We start from the raw sequence: 17,594 nt of genomic DNA, 5'->3' as shown, positions 1-17,594 counted from the left end.
TCTTGTATTAAGTATCGATACTAACCCCTTGTGTTGTATTAGTATAATGTAAAACCCTTCTGTATATACAAGGGCATTCGAAGAATAATGGCAACATAGTGTTTCTCCCTAAATTTATTCAGGTTGCTTTTGGCATTACATACTTCAAATAAAGACCCCTGCCAGTCAACAGTACATTGACAAACCCTTGGAAGATGATGGACTCCATCTGCAGCATCATTTCTGGATCTCTTTTTCACTGATCAATCTAAAGCTGTTCGGATGCCAACTTTTGATTGAAAGCAAATGCCTCGCTTCCACCCATTTTGCAACAGTTCGGTATGGTAGGACTTTTCTCCCACAAGTTTCTGAGTTGCATTTTTTTCCTCTTGTAACTTGTATTTTTATGATGCATCTTTGTTCATACCTTATTAACATTTCTAGGGCGTTATTACTTAATACAAATCAGAAACAGTCCCTGTATTCACAAAATATGGTTACTTATAGACTTTTAATATTCCACATTTATGCAACAATCGCTCCTTTATTACATACTAAAAGATTCCGATGCTCACTGCTAGGAGTGCTGATTTACAGTATTGTTGCCATTACTGAATGCCTTAGTATTTCACTAGACTGTCACTATGGAGTAAGTCTTTGTAGTACTATCACGACTTTTCTTTCGACATATTCCATATTCTAGCTGTGAAGCGATGGAATGTAAAAAAATACAATACAATTGTAACTATGTACCTGACAGCTTTGTGTAATGTAGATAGTGAGAGATCCGATGTCACAATGACCACCATACAACAGCAGAAGAGTCCTTTGCACAATTCTGATGCCTTACTATGTAAGATGCTATTGCCTTTATGCAAAGGATTCTAGTCTGTGAGTCATCACTCTCTGAACAACATCTTTTTTTTTGCAGGATTTCACAGCAGTGCTAGTAACAACATGAAGCAAACTGACAACACAGCAGTGTTCAGCAGCAGTTGATAGAGCATGCTACATTCCTATTAGTGGAGAAGGCTACTGTGCAGTGTTCAATTTTTTCAGCGTGGGTATATTTTCGTGTCGATGTACTTATTCGCGAAGTCTGAATGTACATACTATAACATCATTATATTCCTTTATTTGTATTCAGTTCTAGGTTATACGGTGCTATATTTTTTATTCATTTCGTATTATTACTGCTCCTTGATATATCAATGCTTTTGAAGTCGCACAAGTCAATGATTTTCAATATCAGTTCAATGTTCGATGTCGAAACAGCTGTGATTATCACGTGGAATGTCAGATAGTTATGATTTTTTTCGCCTAAAATTTTTTCCTGGCATATAATACTTATGCCTGGATTTTTAAACCAAGAATTATGGAAAAAAGTGCGTCTAATACACGAGGAAATATAGTAGTGGCTCTAATACTCAAATTATTGGCCATGGAAGATTTATATTATTTATTACTTACTTACAAATGGCTTTTAAGGAACCCGGAGGCTCATTGCCGCCCTCACAAAAGCCCGCCATTGGTCCCTATCCTGAGCAAGATTAATCCAGTCTCTATCATCATATCCCACCTCCCTCAAATCCATTTTAATATTATCTTCCCATCTACGTCTCGGCCTCCCCAAAGGTCTTTTCCCCTCTGGTCTCCCAACTAACACTCTGTATGTATTTCTGGATTCGCCCATACGTGCTACATGCCCTGCCCATCGCAAAGTCTGGATTTAATGTTTCTAATTATGTCAGGTGAAGAATACAATGTGTGCAGTTCTGCGTTGTATAACTTTCTTCATTCTCCTGTAACTTCATCCCTCTTAGCCCCAAATATTTTCCTAAGCACCTTATTCTCAAACACCCTTAACCTATGTTCCTCTCTCGAAGTGAGAGTCCAAGTTTCACAACCATACAGAACAACCGGTAATATAACTGTTTTATAAATTCTAACTTTCAGATTTTTTGACAGCAGACTAGATGACAGAAGCTTCTCAACCTTATTGTTAGGTTTCGTAACTAGCTGTTTCTTACGGTGATGGGTTGTTAGCCCTTCACCCAACTCCCAAGCTGGAGGACCACCCACGACTGCTTATTCAATATATTCGCAGCTACCCTCCATATCCATATTATTTATTACAAATAATAAATAAAGTGCTTGGAAAAATTATTTGAATGTATAAATAAAGTGTTTCGAAAAATTATCTGATTGTTTTCTTTTAAAATTAAATGCCAAATATACTTCTGGAATATGTTTAATCTATGAAGAATGGGAAGCTATTGATTGACATGAGTCAAGTGAGGGGATGATAGAGGAAAGAAGAAGGAAAGAGAGGGAGAGGAGTGCAGGGTTGGGATAATAGGAGAATAAGTAGAGTGTAATGGAAGAAATCTTGACGAGTGCAAGTCCAAGTGTAAGTTACGAAAGGGATTGAGATGAAGAGAAGAAAGAAGAAGTCGAGAATATAAGAGAGAAGAAGAGCGGAGATGATCCAAGTCCAGCGACCATAGGAGACATTGATAGGTACGAAAAACTAGAGGAAACTTGTAAAAACAGTTCAGCGAATATTAGTTAAAGAAACAGGGATGTGTGAAGTGTAATAAGTGAACTAGAGGAGAAATCTGACTTAGTCTGAGGTATTGATGCCATCAAAGATGTGATGATTAGATCAATTAGTGTAACTGAAGTGGATCTGAGAATAAGATAGAGGAATAAGTAGTGAAGTGTTGAGGAGAAAATGAATAGAATAAACAGTGAGAAGAAAAGTAATGACGGTAGTGAGGCTAATACGAGTTAGGAAAAAATAATACTGAGTGTTTCATGTAACTGAGGGAGGAAGAATATGGGGAGTTGAGGATGTAGAAAGTGAGCAAAAGTAGTGAGAGCGAACGGAAAAAGTTATCCAATAAAGGGGGAAAAAATGATTAATTTCGAGGGAAAAATTGTTCCAGGGCCAGGTATCGAACCCGGGATCTTTGGTTAAATGTACCAATGCTCTACCAACTGAGCTACCTGGAAAATCTACCAGACACAGATCCAACTTTTCCCTCTATATCCACAGACTTCAAAGTGGGCTCACAACCTCGAAATTATTCAAATCAACTTTACAGGGAGTTACACCTGAAAGCTTGATTTGCATAATACACGCCACTGTTCGTTTAAGGGGAGGTTGTAAGCTGATTTGGATCAAAATTAACATTTTTTGGTTTTTTAGCTGAACTAGGGCTATCCTCGCTGTGTTAAATTTAGCAACTTCAGGTACACTTATCTCAGAAACTATTCAATCTACATCTATGAAAATTTGGACACCTTTAGTTGTGATCTTCCTTAACCTACCGACTTTTTCTTAATTTATTAGTTCAGCTAAAAACCAAAAAATGTTAATTTTGATCCAAATCAGCTTACAACCTCCCCTCCTCCTCACACAGAGTTAGTGTGCACTCAGTGCTGGTTGCTTGACGGTTGTCAGCCCACTTTGAGGTCTGTGGATATAGACGGAAAAGTTGGATCGGTGTCTTGTAGAGTTCCTAGGTAGCTCAGTTGGTAGAGCACTGGTACATTTAACCAAAGGTCCCGGGTTCGATACCCGGCCCCGGAACAATTTTTCCCTCGAAATTATTCAAATGAACTTTACAGGAAGTTATACCTGAAAGCTTGATTTGCGGAAAGAATTATGTGCATTGAAGAAGTAATAGTAAGGAAGTATTATAAACAGTGGAACATTGGAACAATAAATGAAACAAATAATATAATATGGTAATGTAGATGAGAAAGTAGAAAAATTAGTGAATATTAGTCAGAGAAGAAAGGGTTTAAGATATACAGAAAATTAGGGATAACAATAATGGAAGATGACAATGATAATAGAGACGGATAAATAGAATGTTTGTGAACAAGAGTAAGGTAGACAGTGTTGCATAGTATTCGGGAATGGGACTGAGGAAGATAAAGAAGGGGAAGAGTTGAAAATACTGTACAGCATATCAGAAAGGGTGGAGGGAGAAAATAGACTGAAATAGAGTTGAACTGAAGGTAATGGAAGATGTGGGGAGATATAGATGAGAGGAAAAATATTTTAGGATATATGATTGAATGTAATCAAGTGTAGTGGTGAACTGTATACAAAAATGTGAGGGACACCACCACCTCTAAGTCGTATGATGACAATATAACTTGTTATATTGCCTGCACTGAGCGTGACTGTCTAGCATCACATCTATATCGCATGGAAATTTATAACTCTGAACACTGCACCATCTGCAAGGACCAGAGCACTAAAACGAATGGAGAACATCTACGTCAATGGCGAAAACTGGATCCCACTCTCCAGAAGACGAAGAACCTCTCAAAACTGTACTGGAATGCCAGAAGACTCATGGATTGGTTCCTTATATCCCACCAACATAGATAACAACAACATACTGGCTGTACTTGCTTTTATGGAATTCGAGTGAATAATAATAACTCGGTAATCAGCCAAGCACAAAAAAATTAAATAAATAACAAAGACAAAATGTTCCGATATTCACAAATAAGGTTCCATGTCACACATGTCTGCACTCATAGACGTCCACACGCACCATGTGAGTCAAGGACAAGCACTTCTGTGTTCGGAAAAAACTGACAGCTAATGGATCAGCTCAAACTGTTAGTGAACATCCAAATACACGATTCCTGTTACATTACTCATGCCCACACGTGACTCAAGAAAGCTGTATTTCTTACATAACATATTATTTTAAATTTGAGTGGAGTTATTTGAAGCACAAAGAAAATTTCCTGCATTAAACAGCAGCACCTTTTGACAGGCAGTAGCAAGTGTTAAATCTATAACAGAATGCTACAGTGCTATTTAAAATTAATGAAGAGGAAAGCTGTAATTAATCATGAGATAATTAATACATACAAATATTGTAGGCTTCACTGCGAGCAACTTCATTCTGGGGAAAATGAGCATTCATTTCATCACCATCAAAATCAGCGTTGTAAGCTTTGCAGTTTGCATAGTGCAACCGTATAGTTTTCTCTCCTTTCAGGATTCGTGCAGTATGGGCCATGATGCTAGGTCTATGTAGAGTAGGCTGCCTGTTTAGAAGTAACACGTCTCCATTGCAGAGATGTCTGTGAACCTACAGAAAAACAATATAATAGATTATATAGTTCAAACAAATGCTATAGAACACACTAAAGTATTTTAGATTCAAACACCTCATGTCATTATTAAACACATTATTATCAGGAAACGAGAGTAAGATCAATGTTAAAAATAGCCTATATTATACAGAGCATTCGCCTACGGGTGAGGCCAGGAAAGCGGCATGTACTGATACACCGCTTTGTGCAAGCAGTTGTTGAGACACGCTCGACAATCAAAGACATCAAGGTCGACAAGTTATCAGTTGTGAGCCAGATGTTGCAGTATTTAAGACGTACAGTGCAGTTTCTTGACACAGTTGCTTAAATATTCAGCATTGTGTAAAATTTCTTAACAATGCAAAACGCAAAATTAACGCTTGAACAAAGAGTTTTTATGTATGATGCATATGTGAAAACAGAGTCATGTAGAGAGGTGCGTAGGCAATTTGAAGTGAAATATCCGGGTGCTCCAGTTCAGGGTAGAGAAACTGTTAGACGTCTTGTTAACAAATGAAGGACAACAGGGTCGATAAATGCTACAATTCCTAAGCAAAAACAAAGAGTACTGACGGGAGAAAAAATTGATGAAATCAGTGCATAATTTACACGCTCTCCTAATAAATCTCTAAGATGTGTTTCATAGGAAGTTAGTGTTTCAAAAACATCAGTCTTTACTGCTGCTAAACTTTTAAAATTAAAACCCTAAAGACTATAGTATAGAAAGCGGAAGCTTACGGATAGACGATTCCAACAAGCGACACTGCAGGCAGGCCGCTTTCCTGGCCCCACCCGTAGGTAAACGCTCTGTATATTACCAATCTGTTTCAATTTTTGTATTTGGAACATGCACACATAAGTATTTTTGATTCAAACACCTCATGTGATAATTTAACACATTATTATCAGGAAACAAGAGTAAGATCAATGTTAAAAATAGCCTATATTATATATTACCAACCTGTTTCAATTCTTGTATTTGGAACATACCTACTTAATTTTATTCCCTGAACTTCTTCAAACATTATGAAACACTTCACAGAACGAGAAAAAGAAATATTCTGAAAAAACAAATTCATATTGTTTGCTTTTATTTTTGTGAAATAAGTCATAAAATCAGTAATTAGAAATCTATAAAGTAAACGAGTCTCATTGTAAGCCAAACATACTTTGGTTCAAACCAGTAATTACAACAATTAAAATTATTATTAGGTAAAAAGGTAAAGGTATCCCCTTTGTATGTCAGTCATGAAGTTACTTGGGGCGTGTCGAGATGCTTTCATGACCTTGGTACTGGAATGAGGTGGTGTGATCAGAATCATGCTCCAACTGCCTTCACTTTTGGAAAAAATCTTGTACTCAATTTGATAGAAGGGTGAATGAACCTCAGGACTGATCTGCAAGTTTAGGCAACGAGAAAAATCTCGCCACCACTTGGAATTGGACCTAGAACTTTCCAGTCCATAGTCAGTTGCAAAAGTATTATTAAGATCTATTAAATAAAGGACCAAATGTATACAATTAAGAAATTTTTCATAACCTGACACAGTAAAACTTCATTTATACATTTTTATGGGGTCTGGAGAAAAAAAAATGTATGTGAGGAAAACATATAATTAAAATGACATTCAATAACATATGAAATAACATTTAAAGATTTTATGGGAAAAACAAGTTAAGCCAATTCAGTAAAATTTCCATAAAAGAAATTTAGAACTTCACAATTAAGCCATCTTAGTCTAAAAGAAGAATCTTATTCAGAGGCTTGTAATGCCCCATTTTGATTATTGCGATTCCTTGCTAACTAATGTAAGTTCACTCTTAGCTGAGAGACTACAACGTGTTCATAATGTGTGCATACGATTCATCTGCAATACTCGTAAATTTGACCATATAACACCTTCCCTCCAGTTACTTTCATGGGTGCGTCTGAAGGAACGAAGAACAATACATTCCCTGTCTCTTCTGTTTAGAATCATGCATACTTCTACTCTGAATTATCTGTTATCATGCTTTCATTGTCTTACAACTCTTCGAAACCGACATCAAGCACTTCTTTCTATCCCTCATCATAGAAAGTCTTTATATACATCTTCCTATACTGTAGAACTACCTCGCCTCTGGAATTCGTTACCTAATGACGTCAGGGACTGCCGGACTTTATCACAATTCAAAATTAAATTGGAAAATTTTGTCTTAGTTAATGTTTTTTAGGTATTGCTAGAAGTATTGATTTGTGTTTTTTTTTTTTTCCTTTTCTTTTTTAACCTAGATTAAAATTGCAAGTTTCTTGTGTATGTTAGTTAATTAGTTAGGATACAATTTATTATGATACTTAATCACTCATTTAAAGTTTGTGTGACTGCAACCTGTGTATATTTTTGTGTGGCTTTACTTTGTTTATAGTGTTTTTTTTCTCTCTCTATTTCTTGTGTAGCTTTACTTTGTATATAGTGTATTTTTTTACTACACCAGAATAAATAAATAAATAAATCTTTGAGTCTATAATACGATCCTCAAATTTATAACACGAATCTCGAATAATATAAATTTATTTATAGGAAATCTTAGTTGCTCAGAGCCACAACTCCAATCCAGGCAATTTTACAATACTGACTTACCTCGTTCTTCCAGTGTGATCTCCATTTAATAACATGTGATTATTTTACAAACACGTCAATCATTTTGGATTGCTAGCTCCTAAAGAACAAACCATATCCTCAAATTTTGATAATTGTTCCATAATTTGTTCAATTACATCATGGTGTTCACAAAATATTTCACTGTTTCCAAAGCAGTAACGTAGGTGCACAAAACTGGGGGAGGAAAGCATGGGCAGTTTCGAATTTCTGCATCTTAACAATGAACACACACTGTATTTTTATGGCAAACCTAATTTCGAACAAAATTCATTTAGAATGTTTAAATGATGTTCATTATCTTCTGGGGTTTAAAATGCGATTAAGTTGTATAAAGATTCGTTCCAACAACAGTCAGTAACCATCCGTAACTACTGTAAGCATGCGCAGTACAGAAAAGACATTCCAACACACTCCAAACCAATTCTGAACCGGAAACATGTACTTCAGTTGAACGTTCCAACAAACTTTTGACACGGATCTGGAGCGATCAGAAGTAGTTGGTGCACTGAGGCATGTACTGTCTTGGACATGTGCATATGCTCACTAACGTCTCCTGGATACTGAAGAAAGACAAGATCGACTGCTTATGTCTTTCACATCACAATTTAGAGGTTAAGATGGAAAATGAACTGCAAATAATAAAAAGGATAAATCGCAATATACTGAACGCCGGTAGGGTAAGTTATCCCCACCCACATGAAATGTGCATTCGACACAACACTCGTCTATCACGTAGTGTGTCTGATGAGCTAGTAGGGGAAAAGTGGAAGGGGCCATGGGCCATCGCTATATTGCGATTTGCCCAATAAAAATTAAAGATTTAATTTAAATTTTCACCAAAAAGAAAGAGAATGAAAATTATTTGGGTAATGAAATAGTTAATTACATTTTTTACCTTACAATCTTTTTGTTATCTTTTTATATAAAATTATCGAAATTTTATTTTTTGCAATTTGAATTAGCTGCAACACGATAATAATCAAGCAGCCCATTCTCAGGCAAAAGTTACAGAATCTCTGGTTTTAGTATGTGATGATCTGAAAAAGTGTTTCAACATCATTCACTTCTATTTCAATCCCATAGTAGGTACCTAACCAGCACACGTGCGTAAGATGATACAAGGTTCGTACATGAATTGATACATAAACTACTTGTTGGAACGAACTTTAAGTGTAAAAATTGTATAAAAGAAATGTGTAACCAAAATAAATTAACGTGAAAAGTATAGGAATTTTGCTGGGACTTGAAGAAAAAAAAAACATTTGAGTATGAAAATTATAAAAAAGTTTTCCTGTACAATTTAGTGTTTATAAATTGGATTTAATGAATTTCGTGCAACCACAAGCGACATTTCTAAAGTGTCAGAAGAGGTAAATTTGCTCCAGAACACTATACACACCACTTTCAACCTCTGGGAGTTGTGAGTTAAATCACTCGGCGTCAAGAGGCGTTTTGCAACACTTTCTCGCTGGTTAGAGTTGAAAGCAGACAATCTTATCACAGAACCATCTTCATTTTAGACTATCACAGCTCTGAAAAGGAGCATCATGTAAGGCACTCTTTCATAATCACACTGAGTTAATTATATGTATTTCAATTTGCTTCACAACAGATTTTCCACAAACTCATTACTTTATTAAGAAAAAGGAAACGAAAGTAAGTGAACTCAAGAATCTCCAAAAAGAAATATTATTTCAATGGATACCTAGCCACTGTGGTAAGTTGATAAAACTGCATAACATGCAATGCATTTGTAGCCAAGACCTTTGCAAACAGTACCTTTATCCAGTATCTTCACTTCAATCGACTCTCATTTTATAAATGTATGATAAAGGTAAAGGTATCCCCGTAACATGCCATGAAGGCACTTGGGGGGCATGGAGGTAGAGCCCCATGCTTTCCATGACCTCAGCACTAGAATGAGGTGGTATGGTCAGCATCACTCTCTGACCGCCTTTTACCCCCGGGAAAGACCCGGTACTCAATTTTATAGGAGGCTGAGTGAAAGTTTGGCAATGAGAAAAAATCCTGTCACCACCTGGGATCGAACCCCGGACCTTTCAGTTCGTAGCCAGCTGCTCTACCAACTGAGCTACCCGGCCGCCATACAGTAAATGTATGAAACAATAATAAAATTGGTTCTCTTCTAACAAAGACACAATCTTGAAGGCCATACAAAAGAAACAAAATTAGCTGTGACATGTTACTTATCTTACCCTGGATGCTTATTGGGCCCATTGAGCACCATGTTCTGTAACTCTGCAACATTCCATCCCGTGACAGGCACAGGATATGTCAGACATTTGGCAAATTCCTCGGGGAGACCAATTTCATCAATGTTTAAACATGGATCTGTAGTTATAACAGAGCGAGCTGCATAATTTACTCGCTTCCCCATCATATGCATACGAATAATACCTTCTTTTTTCTCAATAATCTGTATAAAAAAAGAAACAACATATCTGTATAACACTTTATTTTGAATTGACGTGTTAGAAAAAAACACACGCACACCTGCCCACACACAAAAACTGAAGTTTCTCTCTTGATTTCGCCACCTCATAGTCAACAGTTTTTTGAATGTCCCATAAATGCTAACTGTCTAAGCCCGACTAACAGACACAAATGAGCACTTCTGACACTTTCATAAAGTCATCATTCACATAGCAAATTCATCCATGAAAACTGTCATCATCGATGGAGATATTAGCAGCAGCAACAGGAGTAGTACCATTCTACTTAACGATACTTCCAATTCCAGAGGCTATTCAGCATTAAAGTTCAACTGAGAGAGAAATAGCCTATAAATTTTGCCTGAACCCTGTATTAGGGAAAGAATTTTCTTGTGTGTTGTATGTAAATCTATGACATAGTCCGTTCCCTCTAAGAGGAATCTGCGCTAAGGATTTTATTGCCTTTTAAAATCCATTGCCCTTGGCTCTGTTAGAACCAACGAATCCTAGATCCAACTACTACTACGGTAACCACAAAACCACCAAAGACGACGAAATTTATGTTTTATTTATCTGGATCAAAGACATTGTAGTTATATATCTAGACACGCAGGTTTGTGCAACGTCATGTTTTGGGGGCAGAAGCACTTTGTCAAGCATCAACATATGCAGATTCACGTGTTCATTTGTGTTGTTCACTTTCAATAGAGTGTTGATTTGTGTTGTCTACTTTAATAGTGCATTAAAGTTAAAGTTAATTGGAAGTTTAGTCTTTAGCATTGATGGAGTACATTAATAGTAGTTTCTCATAATAAAATTAGTGTATTTTAAAAATGCGTAATATCTTCGAAGCGTGAATGTGTTCCTACAAGTTAGAGATACATGTTGCTGATGTGTAGATATGTTATTGTTTAATTATAGACCTACGTCTAAGTACTGAATTTAATTGGGTGACTAGTACCATTCTTTATGGTGAATTCGTCTACGTTTAATTGTAGGTACACGTACAAGAAAGGAACTGGAAGCACTTCATCAACACAAAGATTCATGTGTTCATTTGTGTTGTTTATTATTAATAGTGTGTTAATTTGTGTTAGTCTACTTTTAATAGTGTTTTAAAGTTAAAGTCAATAGAAAGTTTAGTTTTTCAGTCAGTGATGGAGTACATTAATAGTCATTTCTAACAATTAGTGTATTTTAAAAGCGTGTAATATCTTCGAAGTATGAATATGTTCCTACAAGTTAGAGATACGCGTTGCTAATGTGTAGGTTTGTTATTATTTAATAAGTACTATGCCTAAGTAGTAACCTACAAAACATTTATTAAATCCATCTCACTGTACAACTGTGGGATTTTGTTAACTGCATCTCAGCAGATTATCAACTGACAGAATAGTGCAAGATGAAGCACTGGGGCTCTTAATATGAGCAATAAAACCCACTGGAAGGTGACACCTTCACATTGTGGGATCAATGGAAATGAACAGGCTAAAAAGGAACAGAAATCTGTCAGTTATCAAATGCTAAACTTTCGTACGTATCTTCCAAATTGAAAAGAATTATATAAAATAAGAAATCAGGCAACATCTAAATGTCAACAGTGTGGAGGGCGCCAAATTTCCACCCAGACTTCCAAAGATCACAAGCAGTGACTTTCTTCAGGTTACATACAGGTCATATCTATCCTGCAAAACATTTACAAAGGCTATCCATCTATTCATCTGACTGCATCGATGTAAAGAACCAATCAGTACTATGCAATGGATAAAGAATATCCCTTCCAATATCCAGCCATGAAGAAGACAGAAGGAAGCAGCTATCAACAATTGACAACACACTATTGGGGTGCAAGAAGGCAACCCAGCTGCTGAGCTCACATACATTTCATTCCGTACTTTTACAACAAATTTATTTATTCTTCCTTTGATGGAAGTCAAGTCGCACTTAAAAGAATTTTTCTGCCTAAAGCTCTATGGCCCTCAACTGATATTCAATCAATGTACCTTGGATTATGTGCAAATCCAGTGAGCACTCTATCACCAAAGTCAATTATTTGTTAATGAAAATATTTATACTTAAAAGACTCTATTAGTTAATGGAGAACTACAATAAATGACTAAATTTACAATACTAACATCAACAATAAGCTGTGCTATCTAAAATAAAGCAATAAAACATATGATAAAAGCACCCCACAACAAAAGAAAATGAAATGTGTCATGCAAAAGAGGCTTACAAGGAAAGGATTACTAATATGGTTTCAATTAAGATAAAATAACTGAAAAATCTAAATGACAACTTACAATATGTAATGACACATGCCAGCAATAGCAATGAACTGATGGAGTCATAACAGTTCTTGTCAATTAATTAATAATTCTGTGCCTCAAAAGCAAAATGTGATGTAAGGCAAAATGTGATGTATCACTTCTTGCAGTTCTTCAGGAGCGAGCATTTAAAGTTTGAACAACTGCATGAAATCATTGCAATCGTGTTTCATAACAAAGAGTTAGAAAGAAAAATAATAGATATATGCATACCATCTTCTGTCACAATAAAGTTATCGTCAGGATGCACAACATATCGTAAAATATCATTTTCGTCAAAAATTAACATATTTGCCTTGGAACCACAGAATTGTGGGTGTGAGCATAATAAAAGCAAACTTGTTGTAATGTTTTACCTGTTTTAAACCAGGAGGAATTTTCAATCTATTTGCTGCCTTATCCATGTCATTATCCATAAGATTGTTCACATCAATTTGTAAGACATCCCAAGCAAAATGCAGCTTCTCTTGCAAGGTGGTGCCACAGAGATCTTCCACTACGCTCTGATCAAGTATTGAGTCAAATCAAACACAATATCAGTAAAAAAAAAAAAAAAAAAAAAAATACAATTACATTCGATAAAATGTACTGTATATCTGAAGAAGTGCAATATAAAAATACGAAAAATGATCCATTTTGAATCTTGCGTATACTACTTTTAACACCTGCATATAAGTAATTGATTAACTAGTGGAACTTACTCATGTAAGATGGTGTGATCATACACTGAAACAGCTGTAAGCCGCACAGACTTCCATAATTAACACGAGTAAGTTCCACTAGTTAATCAATTACGAAAAATGAATTTTAAAGTGTGGTATAGAGAAAATCAGATTCAGAAGAACTCTGCCTAACAGAATGCGAAGTGAATAATCAGCTACCAAGTGGCTTCTATGTTGGAATTGTTTGTGATCAGTCAATGCCATTTGGATAAACTCAATGGTACACGACTCCAAAAAAATTGTATAAAAAAACTTGACACATAACAAACGTGGCGGTGGGGGTGGTGCTGGGAGCAGACAGGGTAGTAAAATAAGAAGGAAACAGCAGGAATAGAAAAAGGAATTGAGTGAAGGAGGAAGGAGGCAGGGAAAAAAAAGAGAAAAACAGTAGCAAAACAAAAGGAGAAAAAAGAGCTTTTACCTGTCCTTCTCCTGTTAAGTTTTCTGTGTTGCCATCTCGCACTGCCTTCATCACATGTTGGACAATTATGGAATCTTGAAGAATGGCTTTGAGCGTCTTACTTTGTGGATGTTCTATTATCTTATCATTAATAAAATTCACCTGGACACAAAATTGGATTTCAGCAATATTTTGTTTAAATGTCTCTCTACCATTGCTGGAAAAAGGCTTTTTAATACATATTACAGCAGCTAATATAATTTCTTTCAAAAAACGAATATAAAATAATAACCTGAGATTTTCTGAACACTGTGTTTTGTCCAGCCGTATGTTAATTATACATCGAATGTTTAGATGCTAAAAAACAGGTTTCACTTAAAAAAAAAAAAAAAAAAAAAGCATTAAAATTTTACAACCTTCTACAGCACACAATATTAGTGCCAGCGAATTTTAAAGCTATTAATAACTAATTAATTTTTATTTCCATAGGTTGAATTTTATTGCAGGAGGAACATGCTGAAAGTAACAAGTAAGAACTTTTTATTGTTGAAGCAGCAAATACAAGCTGGTAAGCTGTGGAAAATCAAATAAATTATTTTTTATTTAAATCAGATTTGATCATTAAAAATGTTCTGGCACTTTTCTAATGAAGTTAACATATGCATTAGGTAGTACATATCCCTATATTTCTAAATGTGCTATTTTAAATACTAACAACGTTCATTGTTTTTATCATTCACTTTAACACTTGAATAAAACAGTGTCAGGACACTGAAGATGACACCACACCGGTGTTGAAATGGGGCCTGTCTGTCATAAAGGTACATTACCTTTTAAAAAAATTGTAACAGTTTTAACGTTTTAACTCTAGAAAGTTTCATAGACTAATAACATTGCTTAAAATATGTCTTCATTATGTTTATATACAATTAAAATTACAGCAATAATAAACTATCCTTCATACATTAATACTTGTATCACGTTATTAGCTTAGCTCTGGGCAAGATATTATCTAAAGTTAAATTGTTATTCTATAAAAAAATTAAACTATTTAGATAGATTATTATTATTATTATTACTACTGCAAAAAAAATTAATCAAAAGAGCTTATCACATTGTGTATAACATTTCATTAGAAATACCAATCTGAATGCTTTTTCTGTCCTTAATTTAGGCCTAGTTGAAGTTTTGAGTGCACTATTCAAAATGTCGTAAAATTCTTTATGCTCGACCATGCTGAAATGTAGTAATTATACACCTGGTAGCAGCCCTTTAATGGACCTCATTAAAGTACACCTATTCATTAAAGTTCAGGTGTTCCACCAATCAAAAAACACCATTGTAGCAATATGAAAGCACAAGTATCGATTATTCTCGGATATGCAATCGAAAGACAACTAGTGAAACGTCACGGAGGCTGGAAATCCAATACTGTCGCAGAAGGTTATGTTCTGTTACTATAATAATTAGCATTAATTGTAAATAATATTCAAATAAATTCAATTTGTCATCTCGTTTTTCAATGTCTAAATCAATTTCAAGGTTATATCAAGATTAATGTTCATTTTACTCTCTAGATTATATCAAGGTCAATGACGTTTGTTCCTCGGAAAAAATCAATACTTTTGCGTCTGCGCACATCTCACAATTTACGAGATATTGTACAAGGTCAGTTCCGCTCCCCACTCAGATAAGAATAACATGAATACTTATGAATAATTTCAAGTTAGAAATATGGTCGAGCATAAAAAGTCGTATGAAACTTGCTTATAATGGTAATTAAGATGCTCGTATGAAAATTATGAAACTCACTTGCGCTCGTTTCATAAACATACTGGCGTCTTAATTACTACCATTATAGGCGCGTTGCATAATGTACTAATCCACACTGTTGATGATGCAATGATTGTTACCAAATAAAATTGAAAAACTACATCTTTTTCAGATTGTTCTATCACATTGGTGAATATAGTGAAAAATAAGTTCCACCAATCATAAACACTCAATGCTATGTGACCCCTTGAAAAGTGGTAGGTTGCCTTGAAATTTTAAAATCAAATTGAAAATTTGTGAGCCAAAATTACCTTACACTAATTCCTGTCCTTGGTTTTTTCCTGTAAGGTATAATTTACTGGATTCTTTGCTGTCAACATGGGGGAACTTACCGGTATTAAGCAAGCAGCCAAATGGACATCAACTATAGTCAGGGTGCGAATTAAGACTTCAAATGAGGGGGATAGAAAATATACTACATAAAATTAGTATTATCCTCATTCGATACGGCTCAACGCTTGGTCGCACTGAGTTGCATCTTGATCATAATAATAATAATAATAATAATTATACCCATGAGCAGGTTTAAGATAAGATGTGTAATTCCTAAGTTATTTATTGTTGTGAGCTTGTCGGTAATGATAAATACATCAATATTATTTTTTTGCTTACTTTATACTGTACTTTATAAAGTATACTCATATTAAAACAATTATATTCTGTGAGGGGGATAGAAGTTATCTCTGGCAGGAACGTAAATATAAATTTATGAGAGGGAGATAACTTTCCAACAGGGGCGGAAATCCCCCCCCCTCCCCCGTTAATTCGCACCCTGGTTATAGCTGAGTCATCATAGAATTGTATTTCCTCACAACTTCACAATAACTGAGTGTTCCCAATTTATCAACAAGTGTTTTCCAAATAAGTACACAAAGTAAAAAAGGCAATTGATGACCATGAAGAATTTACACCAAAAATGGAAAAATAGGGAATATAACACTTATAGCCGATTTCATCAAGCTTTACTATGTTTTTAATGATTCATTAATTTATTTATTGGTTCATTAAATTATTTTTATAGCTCACCAAGCATCTTTAGCCCTAAAGAACCAGTAAAGCTATCGCATCAGTTTAGTGATAGAAATTGTATGTATGTATGTATGTATGTATGTATGTATGTATGTATGTATGTATGTATGTATGTATGTATGTATGTATGTATGTATCCAATGCCTACCCACTTCACTTTACGTGATTCGGGTTCCGCATATTGCGGATAGATGGCAGGACTGTGATCCATTTACCCTAGTTGCACACCACTTTGGCTGGCCACAATGTACATGATGTGTATCTGTGGAGAGTTATGTCGTGTACTAGGGTGAGAGTATGTGTAAGTGTAGTGTCTGGAATGAATGATGATGATAAAGATGAGGAAGGGAGAAGGGGAAACCTGGTGCCGGCACGTAGCCAACTTCTGTCGAATAGCACCAAGGGGCCGTGAGGCTTAATATCCCCGTCCGACGGACGAATCACTATCAACAAACAATGACATATGCCTTCTCTTCATATGTACTGCGGAGAGATTTGGGATTTAATCCAAGCATATTGGTGCAAAATCCAGTGATTAGAAGTTGTGCACTGCCATCTCTCCTAGTCCCGAGGTAGAAATTTTACATTTTCGCCAGGAATCGAACCCGGGCCAGCTAGTCTGTAGGCAAATACACTACCACAGAGCTAACTCGGCAGACAGTGATAGAAATTTCTGTCTTTAAATTTTTAATGGTTCATTAGTTGCAATCAAAAATGGTGGAACGTTTCGATGCAGAATTGTTACATCTGTAACTGCTCGAAAATCAAGAGCCAGATGGAGAAATTTTAACCATTTAAGAAAGGATCATTTTGAAAATCTGAATGACACAAAATTTCACGAAAGATAAAGCATCATGAAGATCGTTTATTTATTTATTTTATTGGGTTATTTTACGATGCTTTATCAGCATCTTAGGTTATTTAGCGTCTGAATGAGATGAAGATGATAATGCTGGTGAAATGAGTCCAGGGTCCATCACAGAAAGTTACCCAGCGTTTGCTCATATTGGGTTGAGGGAAAAACCCCAGAAAAAACCTCAACCAGGTAACTTGCCCCGACTGGGAATCGAACCCGGGCC

At 35.5% G+C, this 17,594-nt stretch overlaps 1 pseudogene; it reads right to left on the bottom strand.

The window, feature by feature from the left end:
* Nucleotides 1-17,594, bottom strand: part of LOC138715746 (DNA-directed RNA polymerase I subunit RPA1-like) — a 148,165-nt pseudogene that overhangs the window by 105,563 nt on the left and 25,008 nt on the right.

Source organism: Periplaneta americana, chromosome 15, assembly GCF_040183065.1.
Source record: "Periplaneta americana isolate PAMFEO1 chromosome 15, P.americana_PAMFEO1_priV1, whole genome shotgun sequence".
Taxonomy (NCBI): domain Eukaryota; kingdom Metazoa; phylum Arthropoda; class Insecta; order Blattodea; family Blattidae; genus Periplaneta; species Periplaneta americana.
The sequence above is the reverse complement of the archived record's forward strand: the minus strand, read 5'-3'. Positions and strand labels throughout refer to the sequence as shown.